Source organism: Meles meles, chromosome 14, assembly GCF_922984935.1.
Source record: "Meles meles chromosome 14, mMelMel3.1 paternal haplotype, whole genome shotgun sequence".
Classification (NCBI taxonomy): domain Eukaryota; kingdom Metazoa; phylum Chordata; class Mammalia; order Carnivora; family Mustelidae; genus Meles; species Meles meles.
Window position 1 is genome coordinate 19,119,414 of NC_060079.1, and position 12,512 is coordinate 19,131,925.

Here is a 12,512-nt window from a genome sequence, read left to right on the forward strand (position 1 = left end):
TCTCTCCCGCTGACTTACTTTTACTACAGTAAAAGAATTGGTAAATTTCCTAGAATGTTTACTCTTGCTCAGTCAAAACATAGAGTAATTAGTGTGATTAAACAAACTAATATAAGAGTAATCTATTGAAGCTGATCTAAAGGAGAGTGAAGAATTTCTAAGATCTTAGAAAGTGTTATTTTTTATTTCGGGGAGAATTGATTTTTTGAAAGTTGAATAATTATGAAAAGGCAGTGATCAATAAAACATATGACATACAAATCCTTTATTTTACTTTTGTGTATCTTTATGTTAAAGTTACCTGTACCTAACAAAATGTTGAGCTTATAAAACTCTAATCAGGGCACCTGGGTGGCTCAGTTGGTTAAGCTTTTGCCTTTGGCTCAGGTCATGATCCCAGGGTCTTGGGATGGAGTCCCACATCAGACTCCCTGCTTGGTAGGGAGTCCACTTGTCCCTCTGCCCCCTCCCTGTTTGTGCTTTCTCTCTCACTGTGTCTCTCAAAAATTAATTAATTAATTAAAAGAATTGAAAAAGGGATGCCTGGGTGGCTCAGTTGGTTAAGCAGCTGCCTTCGGCTCAGATCATGATCCCAGCGTCCTGCGATCGAGTCCCACATCAGGCTCCTTGCTCAACGGGGAGCCTGCTTCTCCCTCTGACTCTGCCTGCCACTCTGTCTGCCTGTGATCCCTCTCTCCCTCTCTCTCTCTGACAAATAAAAAATAAAATCTTAAAAAAAAAAAAAGGAATTGAAAAATACTTTCATCAAATGCCATCAAAGCATATAACTATATTTTTGGCTCAAGATTCTGGTCTCCTCCAAGTCTTTATGAAGTTATAGCATTAATAACTATAAACATTTTGAAAAGTGATCAGAGTAAATTTTCCTTAAAGAGAACACCATAGGCCCTGAAGAGGAAAAGAGAAAGATTAGATTTCCAGTCCACTGCCTTTTTTTCTTACATTAAGGTGGGACTGCCAAGATCTGAAGATATAGCCTTTAAGTGTTTTAGTTTCTGTTAACATTGTAATGAAAATAGAATAGTCTTTGATGACACAGAAATGCTTTTTTTTTGCCTTGTTTTCCAGACTTATTTACCTAATCTCACCCCTTCCCAGGGTAGAGCAGTAAGCTTTGACATTTTGCACTACTTCTTATTTCTCATGTTCCTTCCTATTTGTTGTACCTCTTTCAGTTTTGCATGTTCCCTACAGTTGGCTTTTGGCAACCAGATGTACTTGGGAAGAATTACTTTGGCTTTTTTGCTTTTATACATCCTTTTACCCACATGGCAGAGGACTCATAGCTTCATGTGACCAAATCATGATGTCTAAGTCTCTTTTCTCCTCCTCCTCTTCCTCCTCCTCCTCCTTCTCCTTCTCCTTCTCCTTCTCCTTCTCCTTCTCCTTCTCCTTCTCCTTCTTCTTCTTCTTCTTCTTCTTCTTCTTCTTCTTCTTCTTCTTCTTCTTCTTCTTCTTAATAGTTCCCTTCACTGTCCCACTGACCACCTACTGTAATGGAAAACTTTATTTTTATACATAGTCTTATGTTGACTTTAAGATCCAGTGGGTTGGGGCCTCTGCCTTCGACTCAGGTCGTGATCTCAGGGTCCTGGGATCAAGTCCCACATTGGGCTCTCTGCTCAGCAGGGAGCCTGCTTCTCCCTCTCTCTCTCTGCCTGCCTCTCTGCCTACTTGTGATCTCTGTCTGTCAAATAAATAAAAAAAATCTTTAAAAAAAATCCAATAAGACTTTTTTTCTTTGCTGAATATTTCAGCTTTACATAAAGGATTCTGTTTCACAGTATAATTGTCTCTCCCCTTATATAATTTGAATCACCATGAAAGTAAAGATGGCATCTCATCAATATTATCCTGGCACGGCTAGTGCTACTGCTTAATGTGTAGTTGGTTCTCAGTAAATTAAAATTTAATTGAAGATGGAAGACATGCATGCAATCTTGGCAGGCTCCTCCATTTATCAAGATCTAAACCATGTTGCTTATGGAATTATACATAGCAAAGCACATATCCAATGTACAGGCTGTTGCTTGCAGAAGTTGGAGAGAAGGGAAAATCTAATAATACTGACATGGAAAAAGTCCAATAGCACTGACTCGAGTGTACATAAATATTCCTGTAGAGAGATGACAAGTAGGGAGAATTCCATATTATGGACTCAGTTTGTGCTTGCAGAAAACGCCTTCAAGATTAAAGTATGCAAAGATGCCCATAGCTAACCAACTATAGGAAATCCAAGACAGAACTTTCATTTTAATATTATTTATTAAAGGTACGAGGAGGGTGCCTGGGTGGCTCAATGGGTTAAAGCCTCTGCCTTCGGCTCAGGTCATGATCCCAGGATCCTGGGATCAAGTCCCACATTGGGCTGTCTGCTCAGCAGGGAGCCTGCTTCTCCCTCCCTCTCTGCCTGCCTCTCTCTGTCAAATAAATAAATAAAATCTTTAAAAAAAAGATATGAGGAACTTATATGTATCTGTGGCACGTCCTTCTTTTTATTTAACCCAATTTGTCTTCATTTCAGAGTCTCTTAATTAGCTTACAAGAAATAGTGAAATGCTACTTTTTATTCATTCTGTGATGAGCAAGGACAAGATGGGAATTATCCAGATTTCAGACTAAATTATGAAAGAATCTGTGTGATACATTAGAAAATTCTGAGAAGAAGTCTGAGAAACTTGAAGGAAAAAAAACCCGTCAGGAGAAAGAGAAGTTAGGAAAACAAAATTTTAGATAAAATAAGCGTATGAGCTAAGAAGTGCTTCATTTCTATAAAAAATTAGAGATAAGAAAAGTCTCCTGTAACAAGATTAAGCTTTGGTGAAAGAAAGCAGTGGCTTAAATAGGAATGATGCCCCCAAAAGTCTTTTGTGGAAAAGAGTTCATCTTGAAGGTATGCGTATGTTTAAAAAATATATGTTTCTTTCCCAGTTCCCTTTTTCCTTTACATTTTCTAATCTGCTCTTCTTTCAAATCAGATAGGTATGCTCCTGTTGCATCCTTCCCAGTTATGTTCCCTTTCTTCTAATTGTTCTCCTTTTTTTTTTAGTTGTGGTTTTTCCTCTTCTAACTCTGAGACTCTGAGACTAACCAGGAAATCTCAGCTCATGAAAGAATCAGATATCCAGAAAATGGTGGTAGTTTTTGATGAGGGATAAAAGCAGAAAAATATTAACCTTTAGCCCAGAAGGCTGACCTATCACCTGCATACTTTCAATAAGAATCAAATACAGCCTGATTGCCACATTCTTAAAAGGTCTCATGACTGCCTATACGTCTCACTGATTGTTAATAGCTAGTTGAATAATAAGAGAAATCTTGCAAAAGTAGTTTTATGAGTAGAAATTTGAAGAAAACATTTATGATCTAATACTTCCTGCATGTCCCCTTTCCTTGAACATTAAGCATCTAACCACCAGCTTCATACAACGTAAGTGTCACTCTTCTGGCCCACAGGTCCTGTCCCTCTGCTATAATAAAAGCATGTTTTTGCACCAAAAGCATCTCAAGAATTCTTTTTTTTAGGATTTTATTTATTTATTTGAGAGAGAGCACGAGCAAGGGTGGGGGAGGAGGAGCATTGGGAGAGGGAGAAGCAGACTCCACACTGAGTGGGAACCTGATATGGGGTTCCATCCAGGGTCCTGAGATCATGACCTGAGCAGAAGGCAGATGCTTAACCAACTGAGACACCCAGGTCCTCTCAAGAATTCTTTTTTGACCATTCACTCATGGTGCCACATTAGTTTGAATAGTCCCTAAGATGAAGAATCAGAAGCTTAAACGATCCAGATCTTTAAGCTAAAAGAATTTGGTCCTCTTTGCTGAAAGGAATTCCAAACTTCTGCATCCTTAATGACGCCTATGTAGCAGAAGGCTTAGCATCTGTTGTTCATTCCATTCAATAGAAGTGCTACAAGTAAAGGGAAGCTTCGGTCTTGTGTCTAGGGAATTAAGACCTTGTTGTGAATCACCATATTGACTAAAAATATGGGAATATGGAAAACTTCAAGTTAATATGGTGAAATCCAACATGTGGGTGATGGACATATGGATATGTGGATAAGGGTGGGCAGCAATGAAGAGCTGGAAGATATGCCTAGCAGTACACCATTATGCGGTGTGTCTATCATACAGTTACAATGAATGTAAATGAACTCAAGAGCGTAGGTAATAGTGATGCCATAAAAAAAATAGAAAATGGTGAGTTTGGAGTATTTATTATTTTTGCTTTTAATGTAATTAATTTAATTGTAAGTTTATATGACTTATTTTTATTAATTCTATGATTAGCAACCAGCTGTTAAAATTCCTGAAAATGTAATAGTTGGTTCTCATGAGCTGCCATGAACCAGCTCCTGTATGCCCCTGTCTCTGGCTACTTTCTCAGTTTCCCTGAATATGGTATATTAATTGTGTGCCTGCATTTAACATGACCGGTATTGACTAAGTTATCAAAACTTTTAAACTACAAAACTTGAGTGCTACCTGGGGCCCAATTATATTAGGACCATAGTATTTTTCAGTAAAAGGAAAAAGATTTCTGTGTAAGTAAATGACAGTAACAAATTAGCCACAATTGTGTCCACTAATCAGGACATTGTTAAATATGTATTTTAGGAGCAATGTAGGCACAAATTCTGTCATATCACACATGAGTTATTGAAGTCTCTGTCAACTAAAAAAGAAAAATTAAATACCATCTAGCTAACAGCTGCTTTTCATGCTGGTATTAAAATTTTTAAAATATGTTCTGCATTTCAAGGGCTCTTGTTGGCACTGATTTGTAAAGATTGTGTGAGTGTGGTAGGAGCAATAGGAGACATTTAACAGGCAGTTAGTTGTACTCTTATAACACCTTTGGTGAAGGAAGACAGGTGCTGTAGGAGTACAAAGGACTTGACCTAGAAAAGTCCTGACCCCTATCACCACCACCACAGACTCAGCCCTGCCACTAATACCACCAGAAAGCCTATGGCTAGAGTAAGACCGAGAAGAAGACAGTCAGGTTAGAAGCAATAGAAATGAGAGCACTTTACATAAACAGAGCTTCCGTTAGGGCTGGGTGTAAAATGCTCTCTGACAATAGATTTGAGCAAAATAGATGTCAGCAGATAGTGATCTAGAACCAGTAGTGATCATATAACCTTTGAGCAAACTTGTAGCATGAATCTAGCACTTAAGCTTGAGAGGATGAGTGAGAAATAATATCCACAAGCACAATTACTTCAGGAAGGGCTGTATAAGATGGTAATGCAATTCCTGTGTGGTTGGGGTAAAACTTTTGTTTTATACAAGAAGTTACGATAGAGATATATTTTCAGAGTCCTTAAATATCTGAAATTTTGTTGTCTGAGATAAACTCCAGTCTGGCTGGGTGAACACAATCACATACATTCAAAACCCTATGTTTGTACTAAAGCTTTCTCTGTTGTTGCCTGAATTTTGAAAGCTGCTTATGGAGATCTGGAGTTCTGTTCTTTAAACAGCTCCTCACATTTTTTTTTTTTTTTTGAAAATTCAGTTTCTGCATAGACATATGGAAGTATACTTTTAGTATTATTAAATAGTCTATCCAGGCTGCATCTAATTTGAGGGTCTTTTTTGTTGTCTTTCCCCCTCGGAATATAATAAAACATCTTCATCTAAATGCTTAGGTAATTTTTTAAAACTCAGCAACGTTTTCTTCATTAAAGCTTTGGATATTATTTCTGGTTCACTTCATTTTCCTACGGGAGTATCTGCCATTCTTAGTTTGCACTTCTGTTCTCCATCCTCCATTTATGTTATAATGTTCAACTTTTTCCTTTTCCTATAAACTTTAGGGCAGCTTTTTATATTTGTTGTCTACATCATAGTTTTACGCCTTCAAAAGATAATTCTCTTCTTTCTAATTCAGTACAAATTCTGATTCCGTTATGGAACAGTTTTCTTGAAGTCCTTAATCTGTCTTACTTATTGTTACTTCTATACAACTGCTCAAAGTGACCTATTCATTTGAAATGTTTTCCCAACTTACATTATCTTTGTCATTGATCTACATTTTATTTTTTTTTAATTTTTTTAAAAAGATTTTATTTATTTATTTGACAGACAGAGATCACAAGTAGGCAGAGAGGCAGGCAGAGAGAGAGAGGAGGAAGCAGGCTCCCCACTGAGCGGAGAGCCTGATGCGGGGCACGATCCCAAGACTCTGGGATCATGACCTGAGCCAAAGGCAGAGACTTTAACCCACTGAGCCACCCAGGCGCCCCTGATCTACATTTTAAATTGTCTCCAAGAATTAGCCCAAATCCAACAACTTCATATGTGTTAAATGAATCTAATCTAATTATTTAAAATTTAGAATTATATGTGGATATTTAAGAAAGTGTAGATTTTAAACATTTAAAAATATTCTTACTGAAATTATTTGCATATCAATTCTCTGTATTTAAGCAATTCTTACTGTAGTCTTTTCCTTTTTTGGATGCAGACAAACTGTTAAACCAAGAAACTTCCCAAATTAGAAACACAAAATACCATTCAGATAAGTCAATTTGCACTGTGTTCTTCTAAGTAGGTTGAATTTTCTCACACTGAGTAAAATCTATTGCTTACAGATGTGAGAAAATAGCTTGTACTTTTGAAACTCACTAGAAATGTAATTTATTTTGACTTAGACTCACCCTGAACACTGTTATGTTAACTTTGTTTCTTACCTTTTTTTTTTATCTTTTAAGGGAAAAACTTGAAATTTGGTTGAACTGAAACTCTTGACCATGCAGCAATTGTAAGAACTGTATAAAAATAGACAGTTGATTGAATATTGTGATTCAGTGGGAAAATATTTTTATCTTGACCTCACTCACACTTCAAAAGTTAGCTCATAAATTTTTTTATTTTATTAAGTACACTTTCATCTTCTTTCTTTTATATCCAAAGCACATCTAATTCTTCACCCATTTTGCTTCTTCCCCTCCCAACTCAAAGGACAGGAGTCAGTGCTTGACAGCAGGGCTAACCTCTCCTGTCTTTTGGGGAGTTAAGAGCATGGACCTTTGTTATCAGTCTCACCCCACAATTTACAATGTGAATAGCCTGGGCAAATTATTTAATCTTCCTGTCATAATTTTCTCATAAAATAAACAGTTTACTCTAAGGACTTACTGAAATGCTTCTGTGAAGTGGGAAGGGCCATGACTATCAGTGGCTGCCACAAAGTAAGCATGTGGTAGGTGTGCTCATTACAGTGCTTTTTTCTGTTTCCATTAGAAATTCATTCCTTCACAGACACTGTTTCTCTTCCAAATCTTTGATAACTCCATCTCTGCTTTCCTTTTCTTCCCTTGGACATATCTAAGTCTCTCCTGTGAGGAAAAGTCTCTAGGATTTATCTTCCCAAATGTTTATCTCATTTTTTATTTCATTCACTAAGAGGTTTTTTTCACTCCTGTGATTTACACATGCTGTCTCCCCTTATGACTTAACCCCTTTTACTTTCTCAGGGTCTGTGGGTCTGTGTATTGGTTTTTTTATTGCTGTTATAACAAAATGTCACAGAACAGTGGCTTAAAGCAACATGAATGTATCCTCTTAGAGTTCTGGAGTTCAGAAGCCTTAAACTCAGTTGCCAGGACTGTGTTCCTTCTGGAGACTCGAGGGGTGAATTCTTTCCTCGCTCTTTTTCATCATGCCTCCATTCCTGGCCGTGCAGCCCTGCATCCCTGTGACTTCTAATGTCACATATTGCCTCTCACTGTGATCCCCTTGGCTTCCTCTTATAAGGATCTTTATGATGGCATTGGATCCACCAGAGTAATCTAGGATGATCTCCTCATCTCAGGAGACCTTTAACTTAATCACACACACAAAGTCCATTTGGCTGTGTAGGGTAACATAGTCACAGGTTTTGGGGCTTAGGGCATGGACTCTTTGGGGAGCCATTATTTAGTCCATCATATCTGTTTTCTGCCTGTCCTTTTCTGGCCTCGTTATAGGAATATTGCTGACTATTTCTTAATCCGTGGAAATCTCTTGCCTCTTGTCCTGTGTGACATTACTCTCTCTCCTCCCAGTATCTCCTGCCTCTGATACTGCTTTTCGGAATCTTTTTCATTCAAATCTTTGTTTCACATACTTCCAGATTTAATGTCACAAAATATTTGTTAAATCCTGTAATTCTACCCTGCAAAAATTTCTAGTAGCTTTCCATTATTACTAAACTATTCCACTTTGTTAAATTAATTTCAAACATTCCACAAGCTTTCAGTGGGCACTTGTTATACCCCAGGTATGCTCTTTTCTGTGATAAGGATGCAGAGATTCATAGAATATCACCTGTCTTCAAGAAGCTAATGGCCTAATCAAAGAAACAGACAAATAATTGCAAAGCTATTAAAAATGTGAAAATTGAGTACGGATATGAAAATATACACACAGTATTATGGAAACCCTTGAGCTAGCCCTCAGGATGTTAAGGCAGGCTTCTTGGAGAAGCTAATACTTGAGCTGGTCTTTAACAGAAAAAATGTAAATGAAGCACTGGGGAGAAAAGAACCAGGGTAAGCGTCTAAAACATACTATGGCATTAACTGTTCAAGGGATGGCAGGTTGATTGATATCACTAAAATGAAAAGTCATAGGAAGGAGCAAGTCAAAATAAAATTAGTGCCTTAAGGTGACTAGGAAGAAAAGATGGGAGAAGTAGGAGGAGAGAGTAAACCGGATAAGAAACTGCCTTATACTGGGTAGATTATGAAAGCTAAATGATTAGAAGACCTCATTAAGAAGGTCTTATAGTATGAACATCAAGTGAGATGATAATCACCTTCAATATAGGTGAAGTTTCATCTCCTTTCATTCTTTACTAGGGGGCCTAAGAGTTAAGAAGAGTCTGTATTACCCATGTGTGTCACTGATAAGTGGAACTGAAGTTAATGAATGAGAGGAAAGGAATAGAGTTAAGGGTGGGCTATTATATAATAATCTTGGATTTAAAGAAAAAATGTGAGAAAGAACATCTAGCAAGGAGAAATACAGGGGCCAGGAGGATATTTATTAATATGAGATAGAATGAGAATGTTTATAGGCTTTAGAACAGATGCTAATAGAGAAAGAACATATGAAAATAACAGGACCAAGTGAATGATTATCTTACTAGGTTGCTAGACAAAGGAATAAACCTGGGAGAAACATAAAGCATTTTCCTTCCCTGAGCCTGGTGGGAAGGGAAGAAGAGGTTGTTCCACATATAAAAGTTGCTCCACGTATAAAATAGGGAGCAAGAAGCTCAGGGAGATCATGCTTGGGGGCCTTGATTTTCTCAGGGAATTAGGAGGCAAGAGCATTATTGAAATAGGTCCTGATGGTGACGTAAAAGACTTACGAAGAGGTGCAAAGATTTATGACAGCCACTGAGGAAAATGGGAAAGGAATTTGGCCAGGAACAGTGCTTAGCAGGGCTAAAGACCTGGCTGCGGTCTAAGACCGTTGCTTTATGGTGGCACCAAAAAGAGAGCCCTGTGATTATTTCAGCCAGTACTCAGCACCCAGGTGTGGGAGCAGAGGTATGTTTGGGAATTGATAACAGTATTGAAAGCTTGCAGGCATTTTGGGGAAAGGACTAGGGTGTGAGAACATTGCAGGTATTAGAAAAGGAATGATTGACCATGGAGTCCAGGCTGAATGAGACTGTAAAGGAGGTCATATGATAAGAAGGATCACTATAGAGTAGGAAAATAGGGAAGGGGAAAATGATAGGAAGCTTTAAACAAAACAAAACAAAACAGATAAACCAGAAAGTAAAGGAATGAAGAAAGCTAGAGGAATAGAATGCTTGCTCAGACATTAAAATGTTGGAATTTATAATTTTACAAATGATTTGTCATAGTCAGGTGATGACAATGTCATGGATGTGACCATAGAAGTGGAAATGTTCTCAATATTGTCCAATATGGTAGCCACTTGCAACATATGGCTATTGAGAACTTGAAATATGCTAGTGTGACTGAGTAACTGAATTTTAGTGTTTATTAAATTGTCATTAGATTAATTGAAATTAAATACCCAAATGTAGCGATTAGCTACCACATTGAACAATACAGTTCTACACTATCTTTCTGAGTGGTCTATTTTTTGGAATTATCAGCTAAATTCGAAATTCCGGGCCAAAACACTGTTGTGAGATTTCAGTAAATCTATCGGGAACCTCTACCAGAGTGTGCCATAGGCACCTAAACCAAATCAATTACTAGTTCTTTTGCTTTGAAAACTGTTTCTTCTTCCCGTTTTGTTTTGTTTGGTTTGGTTTTTTGTTGTAGCTATTGTTTGCTTTTTGTTTGTTTTAGCTCAATGCATAGGAGCATCACTATTTCTAGATAGTTACTCAGGTATTATTCTTTTCTTTTTTTTTAAAGATTTTATTTATTTATTTGACAAACAGAGATCACAAGTAGGCAGAGAGGCAGGCAGAGAGAGAGGAGGAAGCAAGCTTCCCGCGGAGTGGAGAGCCCAATGTGGGGCTCGATCCCAGGACTCCGGGATCATGACCTGAGCTGAAGGCAGAGACTTTAACCCACTGAGCCACCCAGGCCCCCACTCAGGTATTATTCTTGACTTTTCTCTTACCCTCATTTTCAATTTCCAATTGTAAACCAATATCTAAATTTATCTTATAAATATTTCTTGAAAAAACCCTCCTCTTTATTTCCAAGGTCACTTAGTTGAGAACTTCATCTCCTCTCCAGAACATAACTCAATAGGCAAACCTTGAATTATTCTTTTCTAGTTCATCTCCACATTGGTTCCAGAATTATTTTTGAAAGGGAGCATGTATTCTTATATTTATTCATTAAAATGGTATTTTTTGGATCTATTAGGTGCTAAAATCAACCTTAGTATTATAACAGTGATCAATATAGACAGAACCTTTACTTTCACTGGCATTTGCAATCTAGAGGAAGCAAGAAATGTGTGTTCAAAGGTTTTATAATTTGATTTATTTATAATTGAAACAAAATTAAACAGTGTTTTTGACTCTTCATTCCATTGTTTTGTGTATAACTCACTATTCATCCTTACTAGGGTTAAGAACTCTGCATCAGTCTATACAGGCTGCTCTGAGACATCCTCCATCCATCTTCAAGTCTGGTTATTGCCTCCCTGATGCTTCCATGCAATTTTTGGGCTAGCCTTCCAACCCATACTCAACCCCTTCTCCTTCCTAAGTATAGAATAATTTTTTGTTGTTTGTTCTGTGTTTAATGTATATATAATATAAATTAACAAAGATTGATGTCTCAAAATATGCTCAAATCATAAGTAATTATAGTAAATAATTTACTATGGGAGTATTACCAGGGGAACCAAGAGTAATTTAGGAGCCAGACTTCCAAGGCAGCTTCCAAAAGAATGTAATGTTTATCCGGATCTCATCCATCTTCTTTGCTTAAAATCTTTCAATGTCCAGTCATCATCTAGGCTAAAGGATGAATTCTACAACTTTGAAATTTAGCTCACAGAAAGCTTCAAAGTCTGTTCCTTTCTACTCCTTTCTTCATAAACACTATGTGTATTCCATGCTAAATTGTTTATGGTTTTATCAAGGTCACAGCATTTGCCAAATGTTCTTTTTGTTCCCTTCCTTCAAACAGCTTCCCATAGATTTGTTTGTCAAACTGGATTATTGCCTTTCTTCTTTTGGACTATTCAAATGACAAAAATTTTGTGTATAGAGAAGTCTTTTTATCATCTGGCTCCTCAAAAAATTGTCCATTCTTGTATCAATTCATTGACACTTTATACATACCTCTATTTTAGGCTAAGGATGGTGTTTTTTTCCACTCTGCTTAGCAGTATATTTGGTTTATAGTAAGCATTTGATAAGGTATGAAAATGTAGTGTTAACTTCAAGAATATTTTTATTTGTGAATAAATATGAAATGTTTCTTTTCCCCTCTCTCTAATCATTTATTTGGTTTCATGGGCCTTCCCAATCAGGGACATGCTTATTTTTGTTTATTAAAGCAATATTATAATGAGTTGAGATGTCCTACAGATGAACACAGAAGAAAAATCTCCTATGAATAGAAAATTTCTATACCTAACAATTAGGAATTGGGGTTTGGAATTAGGAATTGCCAGATTTTCAAAGTAGAACTGTATTTATTTTTAACCCAGACATCTTTAGGACTATAAAGAGGGCATTAGTTAGATATTGGTGTGGATTCTAACTCTGATTTGAATCATACAGTTGTTTGGCTTGTATGATGAACCATATCTAGAGAGGAATCAGGATAATAAACCACCCATTAAGCACTTTGACAAAACTATTTCCTTACATTTTGTGTGCAGAAGACTCTAGACTTTCTAGATCTGGTTAACACTGAAGTTCAGTTTTGTTCAAACCACTTCCTGTTGTAAAGCAGGTTGAGTAAATTAGATTGCTTTCGAGTTCATAAGTGGTGATTTTGTTTGGAGATATTTTTTTATAAGTATAACCCCTCCAATGG